The sequence below is a fragment of the Pleurodeles waltl genome, chromosome 3_1, assembly GCF_031143425.1.
Source record: "Pleurodeles waltl isolate 20211129_DDA chromosome 3_1, aPleWal1.hap1.20221129, whole genome shotgun sequence".
In the NCBI taxonomy this organism is placed as follows: domain Eukaryota; kingdom Metazoa; phylum Chordata; class Amphibia; order Caudata; family Salamandridae; genus Pleurodeles; species Pleurodeles waltl.
Window position 1 is genome coordinate 1,697,663,104 of NC_090440.1, and position 22,672 is coordinate 1,697,685,775.

Consider the following 22,672-nt stretch of genomic DNA (forward strand, 5'->3'; position numbering starts at 1 on the left):
GTCATTCAGGCTATGATTCCGATCTTTCGGCCTCAGTCTTGGGTTTCGGTGAGACTGACTCTGAGGCTGCTGGGTCTCATGGCCTCCTGCATCCTGCTAGTAACACATGCCAGATGGCATATGCGGGCTCTGCAGTGGGACCTGAAGTTCCAGTGGGCGCAGCATCAGGGGAATATCTCAGACCTGGTCCAGATCTTGGAGGGGACTGCGAAAGACCTGCAGTGGTGGCTTTCGAATCCGCATTGGGTCCACCGCAGATCCCTCTCCCTTCCCCAACCAGATCTCTCTATAGTGACAGATGTGTCACTTCTGGGTTGGGGTGGCCACATGGGAGAGGTGGAGATCAGAGGACTCTGGTCTCCAGCGGAGTCGGGGCTCCATATCAATCTGCTGGAGCTCCGAGCGATCAGGCTTGTGTTGAAAGCATTCCTTCCCTCCCTCAAAGGGAAAGTGGTGCAGGTGTTCACGGACAATACTACCTCCTTGTGGTATTGCAACAAACAGGGCGGAGTAGGGTCCTGGACTCTTTGTCAGGAGGCACTACGCTTCTGGACATGGCTGGAACATCAGGGCATTACCCTGATGGTTCAACATCTGGCGGGTTCCCTCAACGCCAGAGCGGACAAACTCAGCTGTGGATGCACAGCTAATCACGAATGGCGTCTCCATCCGGAGGTGGCGCAAGGTCTCTTTCAGCAGTGGGGAGAGCCTTGGTTAGATCTGTTTGCCTCCGCAGAGAATGCGCGATGTCAGCTGTTTTGCGCGTTGAAGTTTCCAAGGCGGCACTCGCTCGGAGACGCTTTTCGTCTCGAGTGGAACTCCGGCCTCCTTTCCACCTATACCTCTTCTGCCCAGAGTTCTCAAGAAAATCAGGAACGACTGGGCCCAAGTCATCTTGGTGGCTCCGGACTGGGCACGAAGAGTATGGTATTAAGAGCTATTGAGCATGTCCATCGATCCTCCACTCAGACTGCCATTTCAGGCGGATCTTCTGTCGCAGCAACAGGGGACGGTTCTTCACCTAAACCTGTCCTACCTCCGCCTTCATGCGTGGATATTGAGCGGCAACAGTTGACGGCTTTTGCCCTTCCACCCGAAGTATGCAATGTTATCTTGGCAGCCAGGCATCCATCAACTAAAACTGTATATGCCTGTCGTTGGAATAAATTTGTGACATGGTGTACCAACAAATCTGTTGATCCCCTTTCTGCTCCTCTATCAGAGGTTCTTTTTTTCATTCTTCCTTTAGTCCAGCGGGGCTCTGCTTTGGGCACCCTTAAAGATATTTATCTGCCATTTCTACTTTTCTTAGGCTACCTGATCAGCCCTCACTCTTTCAATCTCCTATTGTGAGTAGATTCCTAAAAGGGCTCACCCATTTATTTCCTCCCACTCCATATATCATGCCTCAGTGGGACCTTAATCTTGTACTTAATTATTTGATGTGTACTCCCTTTGAGCCAATGCATAATTGTCCCTTGCGGCTCCTCACCTTCAAAACTGTCTTTCTGGTCGCTATCACCTTTGCTCGCAGGGTGAGTGAGCTACAGGCCCTTTCCTCAAAGCCTCCATACTTGTCTGTGCACCCTGACAAAGTTGTGTTGTGCACTAGGGCTTCCTTCCTTCCTAAGGTGGTTACACCCTTTCATGTAGGCCAGTCCATCACTTTGCCTACTTTCTACGCTCCCCCACATCCTTCCCATGAGGAGGAGAGACTCCACCTTCTGGACCCAAAAAGAGTGTTGGTGTTCTACCTCAATCATACTAAAGATTTCCGGGTGAACGATCAACTCTTCATTGGGTATGTGGGTGCGAAAAAAGGGAAGGCTGTGCAAAAACATACCATCTCTCGATGGGTGCTTTTTTGCATCAAGATGTGCTATGCTTTGGCCAAGAAGGAACCTCCTGAAGGCTTGTGTGCTCATTCCACCAGAGCAACTGCTGCTTCCACTGCGTTAGCACGCAGAGTTTCTGTCCTGGATATCTGCCAGGCAGCTACGTGGGCGTCCCTGCACACGTTTGCTAAGCACTACTGCCTGGACAGTCAGGTTCATCATGATGGCTATTTTGGCCGTTCGGTCCTACAGGACTTTCTAGTATGATCTTGGTTCGCAGCCCACCACCGAGGATGCCATTGCTTGGGTATCTATTCTAAGGTAAGGAATCTGCAACTAGAAGTCTCTATCAGATGTACAAGTTACTTACCCTCGGTAACGAAATATCTGGTAGAGACATATTCTAGTTGCAGATTCCTTACCGCCCACCCATCCTCCCCGCTTGCAAACTGATTTCTAGGGACAGGGATTCCCCCTTTCAGGTCCTTAGCTCTGGCGCACCAATCTCAGTGTTCTTAGCAGCTCTGCGCTTTGGCGTGGAAAGTCGTTAAAAGAAACTTACGTCACTGCACGAGGGCGGCGTCTATGTACTACTCCCGACGTCATCACGGCAACCACAACGCCTACAACGCCCCGGAGTCGACCGGTGCCACCTACTGACGTGCAAGGTTATTGCTCTAAGAAAAATCGCCAGATCCAGTCTGACGCCTGGGGGAAAACTCTAAGGTAAGGAATCTGCAACTAGAATATGTCTCTACCAGATATTTCGTTACCGAAGGTAAGTAACTTGTACATTAGAGCTACGTAAAGGCAGAGACCGCTCTTGTATCCACATGGGATGAACTAGAGCTCACAGTGGGGAAAAAAAAAGAAGTGGCTGCCTTATTGTTCTGATTTTACCAGCATTTGATACAGTTCACAACCATAATCTATTGCAATAATCTCAGATTATGCAAAGACACCCTAAAATTGATAACCTTTTACCTCAGACAGGCAAATCCTGGTTTTCATACCACTTTTAATTTTTGCTCCTAACAGCAAACATTGTGGCGCCCCTGAGGGGGCAATGGAAGTCAGTCATCTTGTCTCTTCAATTCACTACCCATCTGACCTCCTACTGGAAGATCAGATCAGCTTTACATGTTACAACTATGGTGATGATACGGAAATCATTCTTGAAATGGATGGCCCAGAAGACCACTGCAACAATTACCCCCATACTTTAGAGCCATGGATGACGATTAGCTACCTAAAGACAGAGATTATGACCTCTTGCAATGGCATAAACAGCAGCCTACAAACATTGTGCCTAAGGAGTATTGGGTTATGCCTGCCATGTCATGCAGAAGTGAGAAGCCGAGGATTAAGCATTGAATTAGATCTTCCATTGATAACTGATACCAGTGTGGTCACAAGAAGAACCTTCTAAACAAGAAAAATGCTGCAAGACATCTTCTCATACCTATAGTACCTCCAAAAACTACACCCAATTACTCTTTTTTTTATATTTGTATTTTCTTAATAAACAAAATATAATAAACAGTATTGGTCCTCCAGTATCACGACAGCAGAGTAAACATTTTAGAGAACTTTGAGCGCACATGGTCCAATACAGTGGTGTAAAAACTGACAATATCTAAATGGGAGAAGTGCCCCATACACGTTCCTTTGTCCCACATCTCTAACACAGAGCACCCCCCCCCGCCAGCAAACAGGCAACTCCAGAGATATCTACCAAAGGCATCAAGCTAGCTTGGTAAATCAAATGCAGCCTCCACTTCTTGAGGTCCAAGGCTGTCAATCGTGGCAGAGTCTGGTCCCAGGGCATAGTAGCTCATCCAGACCCCTCATATGTTACGAAATTTGCTAGGGCAGCCTCTGCTCTTATATGTAACTAGCTCAGCTGCCATATACATGTCCATGCCCCACCTATATTCACTCAAGTGTTGGGATCTTCTGCGACCCCCAGTGTTTTACCACATTCCTCTTCACCACAATCATTCCTAAGTTACTGAACAGGAGGTGAGCTTCACAGGAGGTTTATATCTGTAGATATTCCCAGGAGAACATATTTGGAGTCAAGTGGAATCACTGTCTCAAGGATAGCCTGAAGTTCGTGGACGATCAGTCCAATAGGCCTGTACTCGGGGGTGGGGGGTCTCCCCAAAGTGTGTGAAAGAAGTCATCTCTAACTCCCATACTTCTCAACTACTCCGGGGACATTGCCCTTCCCATCTTATGTAGCCTGACTCTGTGATAATATCCCTGATGGAGGATCTCTAAACTATACTAGCTGCAACCTCACAAGGGTGCATTAGGTCTGATGGTTCAGTCAGTATCATCAAACTGTTCAATTTCCCTCATCCACCTCTCTCTCTTATGGTCTTCTAGATCCACCAGATGACCCTGGTCTTCTAATATCAACCTACACTTTAATGGGGCATATTCAGGTATCTCAACTCCGGCCAGCCCGTCAGGCAGCCAGGCATGTTGAAACTGTGCATATTTCAGAGAGTGGTTTTGTTGAAGGTGACAATCATGCCTTGGGGAGGAGGAGGACACCAGCTGTCCCTCTTCCAGAAGATCCCCCTATCTTAGAGGTGTCAAGTCTGAGGGCTCAAACCCACGCAACTTTCCAATTTCCCTAAGCTTGCCCCCCCTACCACAATAGTGTTTCCCTCATCACCCTGGACACCCAGTCGATAGTCTTCGGGGTGCGTCTCCACACCCCCAGGATCACCCTGTAGGTGGGCCCTCTCCAGCAGGTAGATTGGGTGATCCTGTGGTGCAAACAGCGAATCATTGATGGGGACAAGGTGAGTTGCCAAATAGTATACCCGAAAGTCCAGCAAGGCAGCATCCCGGTTATAGGAGTTTCTTCGGAGAGCATGCAACACCACCCTTGGATGCAGCCCACTCCACAGTAGCATCTTTACCTCTTTATTAGTTTTATTAAACCACTCCTCTGGGATTGTGTTCTGAAGGGAATGTAGCAGCTTCGGGGGGTAATTAACTTGATGATGGCAGCCCTCCTGAGGAAAGTCAGAGACAGTTTATGCCACCTCTTCACGTCTTCTCAAAAAGTATTGTAAACCCCCTCAAGGTTCATCATTAGCAAGAGATCTCTATCGGGTGTTATGCAAATGCACAGATATTTAAAACTCTCAGTTCCTACCCGTAGCTCTTCCAGGGAGGGAAACAATTTCAGCTGTACTGTGAGGCTGAAACAATACAGACTTTCCCCAGTTAATTTTATATCCAGAGTAGCCCTCAAATGCCTGTATAGTCTAGAAGATCACCGGGATCATGCAATGCAGTTCAGTCACATAAAGGAGAATGTCATATGTGTAGCGGGAACTTTTCTCATCCACAGAGGCTGCTGCAGAGACCTGGAATCCCCGGATATAGGTGTGATTTCTGATCTTGCACGCCAGTAGTTCCAACTTAAGAGCAAATGGGACAGGGGTTAGGGGCATCCCCCTCTCGTTCCCTGTTCAATCACGAAAGTATGCAAGCAGATTTCATTCATTTTAACCACCACCATTGGGCCTTGATAAAGGAGTGTCACTCAAGCCCGAATTTCATCAATGCTTGGTGTAGATAGTGCTAGTGGATCAAGTCAAACGCTTTCTCCGCATCTAGCAACAGAAAGACAAGTGGTTGTGTCTGCTTTGTACCTCTGCCAGCCAATTATGTAGTGTTCGCAGATTGAGTCGGTGTATCTTCCCAGTATAAACCCTGATTAGTTGCCAAATGTCGGGGTAAGGACCTTTAACAGCCTGGTAGCCAGACCAGTGGCGATCACCTTAGCTTCCACATTCAGTAGGGGGGTTGGAAAGTATGAGTCACATCTGCTCTTAGGTTTGCTCTTATGTATTGATGTAATAGTTGCACATTGTACATCCGACGGCAACACCCCCTGATCTCTTGTTTCACGTAACATATTGAAGAGAAGGTGGCTTAATAATGAAGCATATCTCTTAAAGAATTCCACCGATAAGCCTTTAGGATCTGGTGTCTTCCCTGGTTTTAGCTGCCCTATTGCTGCCTGAATCTTGGCGAGATCAATGTCCCTCTCCAACTTCATTCTGTCCTCTGCAGAGGGGAACAGGATTGGTACAGTATCTATGAAGTCCCTAATTCGATCGATATCTGGGAGCAGATGCGCCCCATAGAACACCACAAAATTACGAGCACATTTTCCCACTACCTGGCAGTCCATGTTATGTTTCTCCTGTGGGTGTCAAGATTGTGCCTACCCAACGCACTTCCGCCTTCTCCCTGCTAAGCCTTTACCTGCTTTGTCACCTATGTCATAAAGGCAGGGGTGGGTAACTAACTAAGACTGTTGCACCTCTCCCTGGACTAGGTCCCGTTGCAAGTTGCCGATGTACCTGCGGAGTAGGCTGTCCCCGGTGTGTAACCTCCATGGTTGTCAGCTGGCACTCAGGTTCCTCCACCCACTTCTTTTTCTTTCACTTTTTTATGCAAAGATGTTCTGGGCTCCCATGTGTCTGGACAGTGTAATTTTAAAAGAAGTATAGTTCCTTGTCAGTGTGTAATTCACAAGCGACGTCCACATCTCACAAATCCCAGGCATTCAGCTTCCACTCCGCTGACCTCAGAGTGGGGAATGATCAAATAGTCCTCATACCTGATAATCTGCCTTGGTCACCAACCTCACTTCACCTGCCGGGGCAAAGATATATTCAAGATTAGAGTAGACTCCATGAGTCCCTGAATAATAGCAGTAGTCCCTCATCCCAAAGTGGCAGCGCTTCCACAGATCCATGAGCCCCAATGTGGCTGCAAAGTGCTCCAAGGGTGTCTCGTGGGTTTGGAACATCTCCTACCACAAATGGTTTAACCCCGGTGACATCACATCACTAAAATCTCCATCTATGATGTGTATGGAGGAGGAGACCACCTTGAGGCTACCTTGTCCGGTGTGGGTGCCTTCAGGCAGGGATATGCATATACACTAACCAGAGTAGTATCTGTCCCAACCCACATCCCCTGTACCTCGGCATATGCGCTATTGGGGTCAATCCACATCCTGACCTGAAACTGAGGTGTTTTCTTTAGCAGGACAGCCACTTCCCTGGATCTAGTTCTGTACCCGCATGAGCCAGGGTAGTATATACACCCCTACCAAGGAACCAACCCTGAGTACCCCTCAGGTGGGTTTCCTGGAGCAGGACCACATCAGGTTTGTTTCTATGTTTATATTGTGTCACTAATCCCCTTTTCAACTTACTACCCAGGCCATTCGCCTTCCAGGACAAGACTGAGAAGTGCGTGGCCTCTGAGGGGGCTAATCTCAAACCTGGACTGTGCACCACTATATCAATACTGTCGCTCCCAGTCAACATTACATCAGAATCAAAATACACCCCAACACGTACCCCACCACTCCCAACACCGCCACCTGCATGCATCCATTGTTCACAAACTACACATAACTCGCAGACAGTCATCAAAAGGTCTGTCGCCCACCCTCCATTCCACCATCTCTCACCATTAAAGAAAGCATAAACTGGTCCCTCATGTTAGTAGGACATCCAACACCCTCAACACACACTACATATATCAAACTAAACAAAACACCAAACAAACAACAGATAGAGGGGCGTACCTGAGCACAAACTGACAATCACAGACCCAAGCAGTGTTACCCCACATAAAAATGTCCCCAGATTTCTACCAGAGCCCCCAGAATCAGGAGTCCACAGGATCATCAGGCACTCTGCTGGTCAGTAGTTCAGGGTCGGAAACAGCATCATCTGCTGCCCAGGTTGTCCTTGACCATCTGCCAGGCTGACAACCACTCACCAACGAGAGCTGGCTCCCGTGTAGAGTGCCTCCCCCTCCCAGTACCACGACCACCCACCCAGGCACCCACCAGCCCCTCAGTGGTCTAGCCCTTTCTTTCCCGGTGCCCACTTTGTTTTTTCCAGATGAAGGAACAAAGTTTAGGTCGTGTCCCCAGTTCACCATGGTTGGAAGTCCCATGCGACTGTCCCTGCAACGGTTAAGGCTGGAGCCTCTCCTTGTTCCAGTGCTAGGCGTCTTCATGAGTCAGGAAGAAGTGGGCTTTATCCTGATATGACTTTCATCCTGGCAGGGAATAACAGCATATAGGTGAGTTGCATGGACTGCAGCATGGCCTTCACTGCGTCAGACATCTTCCTCTGCTTCTGTACCTCCCAAGAGTAGTCTGGGAATAGCATGATATGATAGTGAATGTGTCATTTTTGGTCACCCCTTTTTGTCTTGTTTCCTGGAGAATTACATGTCAGTCCAGATAGTTCAAAGAACGTGCAATAATCATGTAGGGTGGGAGGGGCACGTGGCAGACGGAGAGAGAGAGCCCTGTGTGCCTGTTTGATTACAAAGCATGTGGAGAAATTTGCAACTGTAAATGTCTAACCAAGCCACTGTACTAGAAAGGCAATCATACTGGTCATCTCAACTCCCTCCGGAAACCCCACCTGTCCCTTATTGTTGTGTCGGGCCCTGTTATCCGCGCCATTGACCCTCCATGCCAGGTCCTTTGCGATTGTCCTCACCTCCACCAGATCTACGATTTCAGACACTACCCCTCTGTTACCATTATACGATCTGCCACATTGCAGAGATCTTGCCTCAAAAGAGTTACCTCTGAATGGACCTCACCAATCCTAGCCTCCAAGGCAGTCCTGGAAGTTTGTCTGGCTGCCAACAAGGCTGCGTTGTCGGGTGGTAGGGGTGTCATTAGGTACCTTTTAGAACCCAGGTTGGGCACCTCTGTCTTAGCTTAGTTTTGCAGCTTGTGTCTTATTTTACATTGACACGCATTTTTAGTCATATTGTAGAATGCCTGCTTTTTGCAATTGTTTTTATATATTTTACTGGCTATTTTATTCTAGGAGGGCAAAGTTCACACTGAACATTTTAATCAGTCCATGTACCACGCCTAATCTTAACTACTTGTCCAAGGCTGTTACATATAGTACATGATATGATAACTTCTGTTGCCAGCCCAGGAGCCAGCCTGTATCTCCAAGCATTACACTAGAACAACATTACATCAGAACTGTTGACCTATGATGCATGGGCCATCATATAAAATACACGTAGGCCCTAGGAGGACATTCTGGTCGTGACCATCCTGGGATGCATTCTGCATGACAGACAGCTTTTCTGGTGCTGACTTCTCAGTCTCCCGAGGTGGTTGCCATTCCTACCACAGGCAGATCCCTGCTATTCGATTCATGTATTGAGACAAGGCTAATCCTTTAAGTCGGGCAAGGCAGGGGGTTACAGCCACTATGATTTAGACATAGGATTTTGATAAAAATCTCTAGACCATTTAGGAACACACTACATGGTGGGGTTGCTCTTCTCCTTCACTTTGGTTGTAATGGTAAATACCTTGCTTTGTTTCATCTGGCTTATTATTGCAGCACACGCTTTTGATACCAGAATGGGATTGCTTCAATAAACCCATTGAAATCCATTCTGTATCTTGTTTGTGTTTCACCTCAGCATGCATGAGTAATGAGAGGGGAATCATCTGTTTCAGGTTCAAGCAGAGGACGTGCGCGGTCACTCATCTGCCCTCAAACACTGCTCCGCTGCCCTGTCAGCCAACTTGGATAAATTGGAGGAAGGAAGAGGGGGGAGGGAGCTAGAGGGTGGGAGGACTCCCATGCAGGTCCGGATCTCCTCAGCTCCCCCAAGAGTATCATCAGCAATTAGGGGAGGACCTCTCCCCTCCTGTCGAGGCAGGCCCGCCTCCCAGCACCGCAGTCTCTCTCTCAGCAGTCCGGGACACGTGCAGCACTAGCAACACAGCAGTGGTGAGTAAGGTCTTCTCCCAGTCCATCCGCTCATCACCAGTTGGTTTCTTAGGCAATAGAAGTCCTCGTCTGGGGCTTAGACCCGATCAGCTTCCTCCTTGGGGAGGTGAGGTGCGCTCCACCACGCCAGTGAGCCCCCCGTGCCGACCACAGCTCTGCTCACAGATCCCACCTCTCACCGTGCCTAGTCTCAGCACGAATGAGTGGCAGTAACAGTCTCTAGGGGGAGTTTGAAGTGCTGGTTCGATTGCCGCAACCTCCGCCTTCCTCTCAGCGTTCATTCAGGAGTCGGGGAGAAGTTACCACTCCCACTTCAGCAGTGAGCGAAGGCCATTGACCCAATCTTTACAACTTTAAGCCGCCATCCCGCATGGCACTTCTCAGCAATCAGACCCCTCGAGCACCGCCAGCATCACAACTCTGCTCTGCATCTACCTCTATCACTTCCTTAGCTGAATCAGCATGGTTTGGGAGGGGGGAGGAATGGGTTATAAGGGGGCAGGATAGAGTCAGGATGTAACAGGCAGGCATGGAGCTCTGTGAGAATGACTAGCCTGCCATCTTGCAGGCTATACCCCAACGCAAGCTATCACTCTTGTGATCTTCTGGCTCAAATGAGCCAGTAGGCCTATATTCTGCCTAATCATATGTAAAGTTCAACACATCCAGAATGCTACAGCAAGATTCCACCTTCACCCAAGGGCACACATGACACCAGTCATTGGCTACCTGTTGCGAGACCTTTAGTATTCAAAGTACTGTGCATCCTCCATAGAGGCTTCCAAGAAAAAGGACCCATAACACCTGAACATCAAATGTAAACAATACAAACAAAAGCACGACAAATCATTCTACTACCTCATAATGAGAAATGCGTAGGAGGCTCGATTTTCTACGTAAACCTATCAGGCACTGAAACTCCTTCCTCATAAAGGGTTGAGCATTTAAGGGTTAGAAGATAGGTGAAAGTATGATTAATCAACTACTGACCCAGAGATACCGCCCAGAGCGATAATCCTTTTGCCAATATAAGCACGATTGAGAGCCATGGAATAGTACGGCACTCGACCTGATTCGGGGAGCTCCACCCACCATAACCTCACAATGACCTTGACATACAAATGGACTATAGTAACTATGCCTCTCGAATCAACTCTAGGAGTAACCTGCTGCCACTCTCAACCTGAAGACTTGCAACCTGCCCAATAATATAAAAGACTCTAACCATAGTCCCCTACACTTTATGGACGTAGTGAATTACGTTTACCCTACCCAAGATGGAGGATAGTGTCAGTCTTTATGACAGTCCTCCTAGTACCAATGTGACATAATCCAAAGTCAAGGTCAAGCAGAGAAAATTCTTCATCCAGCTCCTCTTCTTTTAAAATGCTATGGAAATACAGGAAGTGTAAATGTTGGTTGGTGGTTTTTCTTTTTTGCCAATATTTAAGTAATTCGTTTTGTACTTTTAGTGAATACCACAAAGGCCGCAATAAATGTTAGTACTGTATTTCTGTAGGAGAAAGCGTACAAGAGAGACACAATTCAGTTACATACATCAATCAATGGTTTCCAATACCCTCTCGACAGATAGTATCTAAAAAAAATAGTACATATTATTAGGTTCCACTAACTGTGCCAGATACGGGACAATTGTTACATAGTTGTCCTACCGCTCCTGGAGCTTTACCCTCTTTATTAACACAGACAGGAAAAAGGACATTCCAGGATATATGGGCAGGAAACCGAAATTTGAATAGTTTGGAAGCAGGCAGTCATAGATACTTTAGAATGGTGAGCCTTCAGTGAATTAAGTTAAGAAACCCTGTCTCCACGTTTCAGAGCGTTTGTAAGGACTGCTCCTGACGAATAACGTTAAGAAGGTTGAACTCCTTATGTGTCTGCAATAAAAGACAGAGGGCTGACTTAGAGTTTGGTGGAGGGGGTTACTCCATCACAAGCGTGACGGATATCTGGTTCGCCTTACTAAAATTCCATTATAGTCTGTGGAGCTTGTAATATGGCGGTCAGGATATCTGTCATGATTTTGACGTAGTAACTCCTCTGCCAAACTCTAAATCAGGCCCAGGATCTTTCCAAACAGAATTTAGGCAGCAAATGTAGGTAATAATTGGCATGTTAACTACTAAAATTTTAGGGTTTTGGTTAAGTGAAGTGAAGGTCCATCAATTCATTGGCAAAGAGCATATGCTTCCTGGGTACCTCTCCTTTTGCAGATGCATAGTTTGATCTTACACACTGCAGCAACAGTGATCTTTCTATAGACTTAAAACTTTCGATATACCTTAGAATGGCTTAATTCTGGTGCCCTGCTGAAGAAGTTGTTTTTCACTTCAAATCAATAGAGATGAGCCCCTTCTAGTGATGGGCCTAGTGTTTAAAATACCCATCCTCTTTTTCTGGGCATGTTTCTGTCATGAGTCTGTCACTCTCCAACCACCAAGGCTTTCAGAGCTGCTGGGCAGCTTTGTAGACATATAGGTTTTATATACCCATCTGAAGAGCATGCTAGGGGAAATGACTTGTTGAATGCAAAACTTGATAACTGATGGATACACAATGGCACTGGCTGTAAAAAAATAAAATAAAATGGAACAGCAGTCAGGATGATGGTTAAAAGAGGATGTTGGATTTGAACATGAACCAAAGCATAAGCCTAGTCAGAGCTAGAGGAGGATTAGAGGCCTCAAATTGCAAATGGTTCATCCGATTCCTCAGACCCCTTTCAATGATGATCGCTCTTACGAACTTTCTCAGAAAAGGTTGAGGAACTGATTCATAATAGGTAGAGGCAGGGTGAAATTTGGTCAGTAGCAGTCATGACTTGGCTTCACAATGTTAACCTTTCTGTTCCACTGAGAATTGCACTGACCTGCCTCAAAGATGAGAGTATAAAATATGAGCATGCTTGGTTCTTAGTTCTCTTTCTGATAGAGACTTCTAACTGCATATGCCTCACCTATTGATTACTTCCCTGGAGTCAGATTAGATTCAGAAATTCTTTAGCAGTACTCCTGCATGACAATTGTGGCTCCGCTTCAATGTTGATCTGCACCGGATGTAACATGGCAACCTATATTGGTGCCATCCATGCTCGCTGATATCAATTCCTTTCTTTTCTTGCCAATAGACATGGATATCTGGTGCTATCCCTTGTCTCATTGAGACACCAGATTATACTAAATTACCCTGTGCAAGCAATCGCACAATCTACAGGGTTTAAGCCTTTTGGGGAATGTCGCAAACACATTTCTGTGACTAACTCATGTGGGTTTGCCTGTGGTGCCTGAGGTCAGATCACAACTCTGAGGCCTACAGCGATTGCACCTTGATGCACCCCAAGGCCATACAATATCAAGAAGCTAAGCTCTTCCTGGCAAAGCACCGCAAGATCCTGTGCTAGGTTCGGTCAAAGTCTGAAGGTAGGTCACACTCTTGTGGTCGCTCCAGTGAGCAGTCTTCTTCTCGGTCTTTGTCCTGAGGAAAGTCCAAATAGAAACGCAAGAAGTCCAAGTGGGATTCTGCCAGGTCCACTGTGCTCTGCCCCCTTACAGGGTGTGAGGGTGGCATCATGCATCCATGCCATGATCACGAAATTGGTCCATTTTGAAGTCTTTCCCGATCTTAGTCCCATGGCAACTGGAGAGTCTGTCTGTGAGACTGTTTGCGAGACTGCCCCAAGTCAAGGAATTCCACGTTACCTGCTCCTTCTGGAGCGCCTATAGGCCCTAAGGATCTGGGATTCAGCTGGCATATTTACCGTCTGAGCCATTTGGACCCTCTAGATCCGGTCATGGCTCCCGACTGACTTAAGTACCAGTTCCCTCATTGATCAAAGTCATGTTGTCTCCCCTCTTCGAGCCGCAATCATTTTACCACCCTTCTCACTCAGGCAGAGTTCCTCTACCTCTAACTAGGCCTCTGATTCTCCATTAACTTTTCAGCACAGACTCGGTCAATGGGGCTATGATGCTGGAGATGAGATTGCTCAACCGTCTTTAATAGAAAACTGGTATGAGGAGCTCCAGGATGCCCGTGGGTTGGTTATATCGCCAGGTACCCCAGAACCTGTCAAAGAAGAAAGTGCCTTGCGCTATTATGTGAAGAGCAGTAGAGTTTTGGGGGCGGGGCGCTGTAGTTTTAGGGGCGGGGTGGGGGGGTCGGGGAATTTTAGTTTTTAGGGGCAGGTGTCAGGTAGTTTTAGGGGCTGGGTGGGGGGTCGCGTTAATTTTAGTTTTTAGGGGCAGGGGGTCGGGGTAGGTTTAGGGGCGAGGGGCGCTGTAGCTTTAGGGGCGGGGTGGGGGGTCAGGGTAATTTGAGTTTTTAGGGGCACGGGTTGGGGTAGTTTTAGGGGCGGGGTAGGGGTCGGGTAATTTTAGTTTTATGGGGTGGGTGGGGGGGTCAGGGTAGTTATAGGTTTTAGGGGCGTGTGGGGTAGGAGAGTCGGAATAATTTTAGTTTTTAGGGGCAGGGTTGGGGGGTCACGATAGTTTTAGGTTTTAAGGGTGGGGGGGTCGGGTAGTTTTTAGTGGGGTTGGGGCGTCACAGTTGTTTTAGGGGCGGGGTGGGGGGTCAGGTGGGTCGCATGCTGGAACCATGCATGCCGTTCCACGCATGCCTTTGCAACGAAAGATCGTGTTAAGGCATTTGTGGTGAATGCATTAGTGGTAACAACGCAGTCGTTGTTCCGACTGAGTTGTTCAGGAATGCCTGGTTCCAGCATGCGTTGTTCCAACGTATATTCCTTTGGGGCTCTCCTCGAGTGTTTTTTGGTGCCCTCTTTTTACGCTTTGCTCATTGCTCGGCTACGGTGCTTTCCGTTGTACCTTCCATTTCGTGCTCTCCTCAGGTGCTGTCTTCCAGTCAGGGGTTCAAGTGGGCCGTATCTTTCCGGGTCTCAGACCTGGATATAATTCAAAACAGACGACCCTATTTTTAGGTCCTTTACTGGCAAAAAGGCGATCGATTTCAGAACAAATAATGTAAAAAAAACAGTTCGGTAATCAGTTCCTGTTTATATTTCACACATTTTACTTAAGTTTGCATTCCCTAAGTGTTAACTATTTCAGTATGTTGTGTTTCTGTATTTTTTTGTGTAGCATAGGACCCTTATGTTGTGTATACTTTAAACTAAGTCGATTCCAGGTGTTTATAAATGGCAGGGTTGAGCACTATGGTGCGGAGGCTGAAGGCAGTGGGTCATAAAGTGTTAAAAATACACAGGCATACAATCCTTGGCCTCAAAGCATTAGTCATGTATTCTAGTCACAATTGTGATTCTGTGCAGATGTGGTCCGAAGGAGGTTCTCGATTGTCAAAATATTGGCAAGGTGAAAGCAAAGGAAATACAGTGCTTACAGGTAGGTAGATGTGTTGTGTGTTTGAGGGGGTAGTAAAGTAAATTAAAAGCAAAGAAGTGCATTCAGGAGAGAGCAAAAAACGGTACTGAAGAGGACAAAGATGAGGTGCAAGATATGCAGATTTGGTGACAAAAAAGGGTGGTACATGTCTAACAGAGTGAACCCAACCGGTGTGACTGAGACACTGAAGATCACTACCCCTTTCACAGGCCGCAGTAAAATGTAATTGTATCACAATTTCCAAACTGAAACATTTTCACTATTTTTTTATTTACAACAAAAGCATTTTTACTTATTTATCTTAAAAAGTTAACAACCATTGACAAAACCAATAGTCCTGACTGGTTTTAGGTGTATGTCAGTTGTTATGTAATATAATTGGATGCAATAATAGAATGCATACAGAGGAACCATAAAACTGGTTGAGTAGCACACTATGGAAATCCAAGAATTTTAGACTACGTGTTTAAGTCCTTTCATTAATTATACAGGCCACATCCCTTTTGGAGACACTTACGTTTCCATCCCACTTAAAACCCTGCTTCCTGTGCTTCACCAGTGTTCTTCTCCAAGTGCTTTGTTCCCACTCCACGTCATGCTCTCCTTTTAGGTGGTGTGCTGCCCCTTTTCTGCTTGCTCTATTCTGTTACTCTCTTCCGGTACTCCTCACTGCTCCTCCTTCTCAGTGTTTTGTGCTTTTCTGTTCCAGTGCTCTCTGTTCTTGCATTTCCCTAGTGCTCTCTGGTGCCCTCTCCTTTTTGTAGCCTCATCCAGTGCACTGGGCTGCCCACTCATCTTCAACCTATTTTCAGGCACTTTCTTTTACATTCTCCCCTTATGCTCTTTTCCAGTACTGTCCCGTCTCCCCCTCTTCTTTGTGATCTCCTCCACTGCCCCCTCTTCTTCAGAGGTGCTCTCCTCTAGTGCTGTCTTCCAGTGCTTTCCTCCAGTGTTCTCCGCTTCTGCCCTCCTCCTCATGCGCTTCTCCAGTGCTTTCCACTGTCCTCATCATGCTCTTCACCTGAGGTGTCTTTTGGCACTCTGTTTTAATGCTTTCTTGCAGTGCTCTCCTCTTGTGTTACTTGCTGCTCTTCCTCCTTGTAGTCTTCCTCTTCGTGCTCTCTTCTAGTGCTCCTCACTGCCTCTTCCTGATACTGTTCTACTCCAGTGCTGTCCTCTGCCACCTCATTTGGGTTCTCCCCCAGTGCTCTCTGCTGATCCCTTCTTTGTGCTCTCCATCAGTTCTCCCTGTTCCTCCTCTTTGTGACCTTTTCAGCTGCTTTCTTCAGGAGCATTCTCTCTGGTCAACACACCATGACAGAGTCTTTGTGGCCACTTGCCTTTTTTTTTTTTTTTTTAAATAAACATTTTTATTGATTTTTCATTAACACTACAAAACAGATCATTGTCGCATAGCCAAGGAAACCAGAAGGGAGGCGAGAGTATACACATTACAGTAGAGAACAGCATAAAGTTTAGTAGCATTTAGATCTGTTCTAATAAAGGGGATGACATCTTCATTAAGGTGTTGAAAACCTAGCTGCTGTGTAGCGGTCTCCCTGTGTGGGATTATCCCATTGAGTATATAGTTGTGTCTCAAGATCATTGTTTGCGATCCAGGCGCTCCATATCAAGCGGAATTTAAGTGGTCAGCCTCTACTTTTATATACAATCTTCTCTGCATCCATGTACAGGTCCATCCCTTTCCTCCATTCCGTCATCATCAGGGGTCACTAGGACCCCCAATGTCTAGCTATGTCCCTTTTGGCTATTACCAGAGCTAGATTACAAAGCATCAGTTGCTTCCGAGGGAGTTCTATGTCACCCTGGATCCCCCGCAGGATGGATTTAGGATTGTCCGGTAGATCAGTCTCTAGCGTGTTCCCTGTTACACATACACAGATACACGCTGATACACATCAACGCCAACACCACCCTGAGAGGAACCCTCATCTACAGACCACTAGGCCCCACCCTCAATTCTGCGATGCCATCGACGACACAATAAGCTCCCACGCCCTCGCCTCCAAGGACTACTTCCTCCTCGGCGACCTACATTACCACCTGGAGAACACCAGCGACTGCAACACCTATGCCCTACTGGACAACCTCTCCAACCTCGGTCTCAAGCAACTGGTCACCTCACCCACCCACTCAGCCAGGCACACGCTCAACGCCATCTTGTCCTCCATCAGCCACATCACCTTCACTCTCACCACCGAACTCCATTGGACCGACCACCGTTGCGTTAATTTTTCCTTCCTGAAGCCCACCACCCACCACCAACAGCACCTGATCCTTCACCGCAAGAGGAACAATATCTCCAAGGACCAATTGATCTCCAACCTCGCCCAATCCCTACCACCCAAAACCAGCGACCTCAACACCGCCGCCCTCAACCTCAAACAATGGCTCGACGACTGCGCCAACACCCTCGCTCCACTCAAGAAAACCAGCAACACCCGCGTCAACAAGAAAGCCCCCTGGTTCACCGCAGACCTTCAGGCTTACAAACGAGAATGCTGGAAAGCTGAGAAAACCTGGCGCCAAGAACAATCAGAGAGTAACTTCACCTCCCTCAAATCAGCCATGCGCAAACACCACCAGCTCATCCGGACCACCAAAAGATCTTTCTACAAAGAACAAATTGACCACAACGCACACAACAGCAAGGAGCTATTCAACATCATCAAGGAACTCACCAACCCCAAGTCCTGCTCCGCCGACCCTCCCCACTCACAAGACCTCTGCGACTCCCTCGCCGCCACCTTCCACCGCAAGATCACAGACATACATGGAAGCTTCGCAATGCCGTCCCCCACCACCACCACTGACATGGTCGACCCGATCGCACCCTGCTCCACCAACGTACTGAGCGCCTGGACCCCCACCAACGATGAGGAAACCACCAAAACCATGAGCACCATCCACTCTGGCTCTCCCGCTGACCCCTGTCCACACCACATCTTCAATATGGCCAGCCAAATCATCGCTTACCAGCTCCGGACCATCAACAGCTCCTTCGAGACCGCCTTCTTCCCGGAAAGCTGGAAGCACGCTGAAGTCAACGCCTTGCTCAAAAAGCCCAAAGCCAACCCCGAACACCTATAAAACTACCGACCTATCTCCCTACTCCCTTCCCTGTGAAGGTAATCGAGAAGATAGTCAACAACCAATTTTCCCGCTTCCTGGAGGACAACAGCCTACTCAATGTCTCCCAGTCTGGGTTCCGCAAAAACTACAGTGCCGAGACCCCCCTTATCGCCTGCACCGACGACATCCAGACCAGGCACAATAAAGGTGAAACCGTTGCCCTCATCCTCCTCGTCCTTTCAGCAGCCTTCGACACGTCTGTCACCACACCCTCCGCACATGCCTCTTCGACGCCGGAATTCCCCACAGAGCCCTGGACTGGTTCACCTCCTTCCTCTCCGGAAGAACACAAAGAGTTCACCTCCCCGTTCCAGTCAAAGGCCACCAAGACCATCTGCGGAGTCCCCCAGGGATCCTCACTCAGCCCCACCCTCTTCAATATCTACATGGCTCCTATCGCCAACATCATCCGATCCCATGGCCTCAACATCGTCTCCTATGCAGACAACACTCAACTCATCCTTTCTCTCACAAAGAACCCCGCAACCGCCAAGAACAACCTCCACACCAGACTCCACGCCATCGCCCACCAGATGAAAGCTAGCTACCTCAAGCTGAATCAGAAAAGACCGAGATCATCATCTTTGGCCCCAACAGGTCAGCATAGAACGACTCCTGGTGGCCGGCCACCCTGGGGTCGCCCCCAACACCCACCACCCACGCACTCAACCTCAGCTTCATACTAGACTCTTCGCTCTCAATGACCCAGCAAGTCAACACCATCTCGTCCTCATGCTTCAACACCCTTGAATGCTCTGTAAGACCTTCAGGTGGATTCCTGTGGAAACCAGAAGAACGGTCACCCGCGCCCTCGTCAGCAGCAGACTGGACTACAGCAATGCCCTCTACATGGGAACAGTGGCCAAGCTCCAGAAAAAACTCCAGCGAATCCAGAACGCCTCAGCACGTCTCATCCTCAACCTTCCTCACCACGAACACATCTCAGCCCACCTCAGAGACCTCCATTGGCTACCCGTCAACAAAAGGATCGTCTTCAAAATCCTAATTCACGCTCACAAAGCTCTCTACGACACTGGTCCGGCCTACCTCAATGATCGTCTCAACTTCCACAACCCGACACGTCAGCTCCACTCTGCCAACCTCACCCTCGCAACAGTCCCCGCATTCACCGTCCCACAACTGGTGGCAGATCCTTCTCCCACCTTGCGGCCAGAACCTGGAACTCCCTCCCTGCCAACCTACGTATGACCCAGGACCTCCTAACCTTCAGGAAGCGCCTCAAGAGCTAGCTCTTCGAGCAGTAGCACCCACCTTCCCCCCAGCGCCTCGAGACCCTTCCGGGTGAGTAGCGCACTTAACAAATTACTGATTGATTACTGATTGATTTTTAGAAATGGGGTCTTTGGTTGGCAGTCAGGTTACCCCCTGTCCAAGCAAGGACCCTCACTCTGGTCGGGGTAAGGAGAATCACCCTCAGTTAACCCCCACTCACCCCCTAGGTAGCTTGGCAAGAGCAGGCAGGCTTAACTTCAGAAGTAATGTGTAAAGTATTTGTACCAACACACACAGTAACTCAGTAAAAACACTACAAAATGACACAACACAGGTTTAGAACAGTAGGTAATATTTATCTAAACAAAACAAGACCAAAACGACAAAAATCCAACATACAAAAGTCAAGTTATGAATTTAAAAACAAAAGGAGTCTTAAATCCTTCAGAAAACAGTGGGAACACTGTTAGCATGAAAAAGTACCTGGGTTTGGCCAATTAACACCGCACGGGTGAGTGTGTGTCGGAAAAGGCCAGCGATGCGTCGATTTCTCCCTCACAAGCAAGACCTTGTGTCGTTCCTCCTCCAGTCAGGTCGGCGTACATCTCTTCGCAAGAGAGTGATGCGTCGATCCAGACAGGCACCTCGGGTCTGGGCAGGCTTTGCATGGTGTTTCCGTGAGGTTTGCATTGAAAATCCAGTCGCACGGTGTCAGAAAACCACGCTATGTGGGGTTGCGACGTTAACAGCCTCCGTCAGTGGGTATTGCGCGTCATTTCTCCAGCTGCGTTGCATTGATCTTCCAGCCGTGATGCAGGTGGAGCGTAGATTTCAGCTGCAAAGCCGGCGGTGCGTCGTTTCTCATCCGCGTCTCGAAAGGTGCGTTAAAATTTCCCCTGCATGGCCGTCTGTGCGTGGATTTTCAATCTTGGTCTGCCAGCTTCACCCTTCAAGGGCCCAGGAACTGGATAGGGCACCACTTGGCAGGGCAGGAGTCTCAGCAGAGAGTCCAGGTGCTGGCAGGGGAAGTCTTTGATGGCCCTGAGACTTCAACAACAGGAGGCAAGCTCAGTTCAAGCCCTTGGAGACTTCTTCACAAACAGGAATGCACAACAAAGTCCAGTCTTTGTCCCCTTTCACAGGCAGAAGCAGCAATTGCAGGATAGCTCCACAAAGCACAGTCACAGGCAGGGCAGCACTTCTCTTCAGCTCTTTTCCTTGGCAGAGGTTCCTCTTGATTTCCAGAAGTGATCTAATTTCCAGGGGTTTGGGTGCTCTTCTTATATCCATTTCTGCCTTTGACGTAGGCCTACTTCAAAGAGAAGTCTCTGTTGTTTTCAAGATCCTGCCTTGCCCAGGCCAGGCTCCAGACACACACCAGGGGTTGGAGACTGCATTGTGTGAGGGCAGGCACAGCCCTTTCAGGTGTAAGTGACCAGTCTTCCCCTTCCTCCTAGAACAGATGGCTCATCAGGATATGCAGGCTACACCCCAGCTCCCTTTGTGCCACTGTCTAGAGGAGAGGTGCAAACAGCCCAATTATCAAACTGACCCAGACAGAGAATCCACAAACAAGCAGAGTCACAGAATGGTTTAAGCAAGAAAATGCCTTCTTTCTAAAAGTGGCATTTTCAAACACACAATCTAAAAATCAACTTCACTAAAAGATGTATTTTCAAATTGTGAGTTCAGAGAAACCAAACTCCCCATGTTTATCTGTTCCCAAAAGGAATCTACACTTTAATCATATTTAAAGGCAGCCCCCATGTTAACCTATGAGAGAGAGGCCTTGCAACAGTGAAAAACGAATTTGGCAGTATTTTACTGTCAGGACATATAAAACGCAGAATATGTTTTACCTTAAACATACACTGCACCCTGCCCATGGGGCTACCTAGGGCCTACCTAAGGGGTGTCTTACATGTACGAAAAGGGAAGGTTTAGGCCTGGCAAGTGGGTACACGTGCCAAGTCGAATTGGCAGTTTGAAACTGCACACACACGGGGCAGGTCTCAGCCATGTTTACAGGGCTACTAATGTGGGTGGCACAACCAGTGCTGCAGGCCCACTAGTAGCATTTGATTTACAGGCCCTGGGCACCTCTAGTGCACTGTACTAGGGACTTACCAATCATGGAAAGCCAATTACATACACATTTTATATTGGAGCACTTGCACTTTAGCACTGGATAGCAGTGGTAAAGTGCCCAGAGTAAAAAAACAGCAAAAGCAGAGTCTAGCGCACATCAACAACCTGGGAAACAGAGGCAAAAAGTTAGGGGAGACCACGCCAAGGATGCCAAGTCTAACATTCCCCAATTAAGTAAGCAGCAGTCTCCAGTAAATGCATGTTACCAGACAAGTCCAAAGCGTCTCCACTGTGATCTCCACACCTTAAACAGCTGGGAGAGGCTGCTCTACCCATAATGTAGAGGTGCGCTCTGTTGTATTGGATCTTGAACAGCATCTTAATTTGGAGGAGGCATAGGTGGGACTTCATTGCTACCTCTCTTGGTAACATAAGAGCCACTTCCCAGTCTATATCCTCCAGGGCTCCTAATGCTGCGCCTTACGTTGATCTCAGTTTGATGAGGGTATCTGGCATATTATTATTAAGCTTTTTATAAATTGTGAAACTGCCCTCTCTAGTATCTCACCCATGAGTAGTCTGCCCTCTAAGGGTGAGTACTGCGGTATTTCAGTGGGCATGCTCTCTGCACATGTTGGAGTCGCAGATACCAGAAGCGTTTCTTGTCAAGGAGGTGATATTTTTGTTGCAGGGTCAAGAAGGGCATCTGATCTCCTTCTCGCATTAGATCTCTCACTCTTGAGATCCCTATAGTTTCCCAGTCCCTGAACCCTTTCAATTTATTGATCTCTGTAAGCAAGTTACCTGCCCATAGAGGAGTCTCTCGTTTGATTTTACCCACCTAACCAATGCGTCTAGACGATTTATGCCATGCCTCGATCACCACCCGGGTTGCAGGCATGAGGCATTTTGTTCCTCTATTTCGATATAGATAATGTAGATAGGATTTGTTCTGGAATTGCGTTCATTCCAGCGCACAAGTGGGATGGGTACCATCTTCATGACTCTAATCATTGATTACCAAGAGGTGGGATGCCCAGTAGTACACTCTTCAGTCAGGGAGAGCAATCACTGCATTATAACAGCTTCTCTGCAGTGTTTGCAGGCTGATCCGTGGGTACATGTCTTGCCAGAGGGGGCG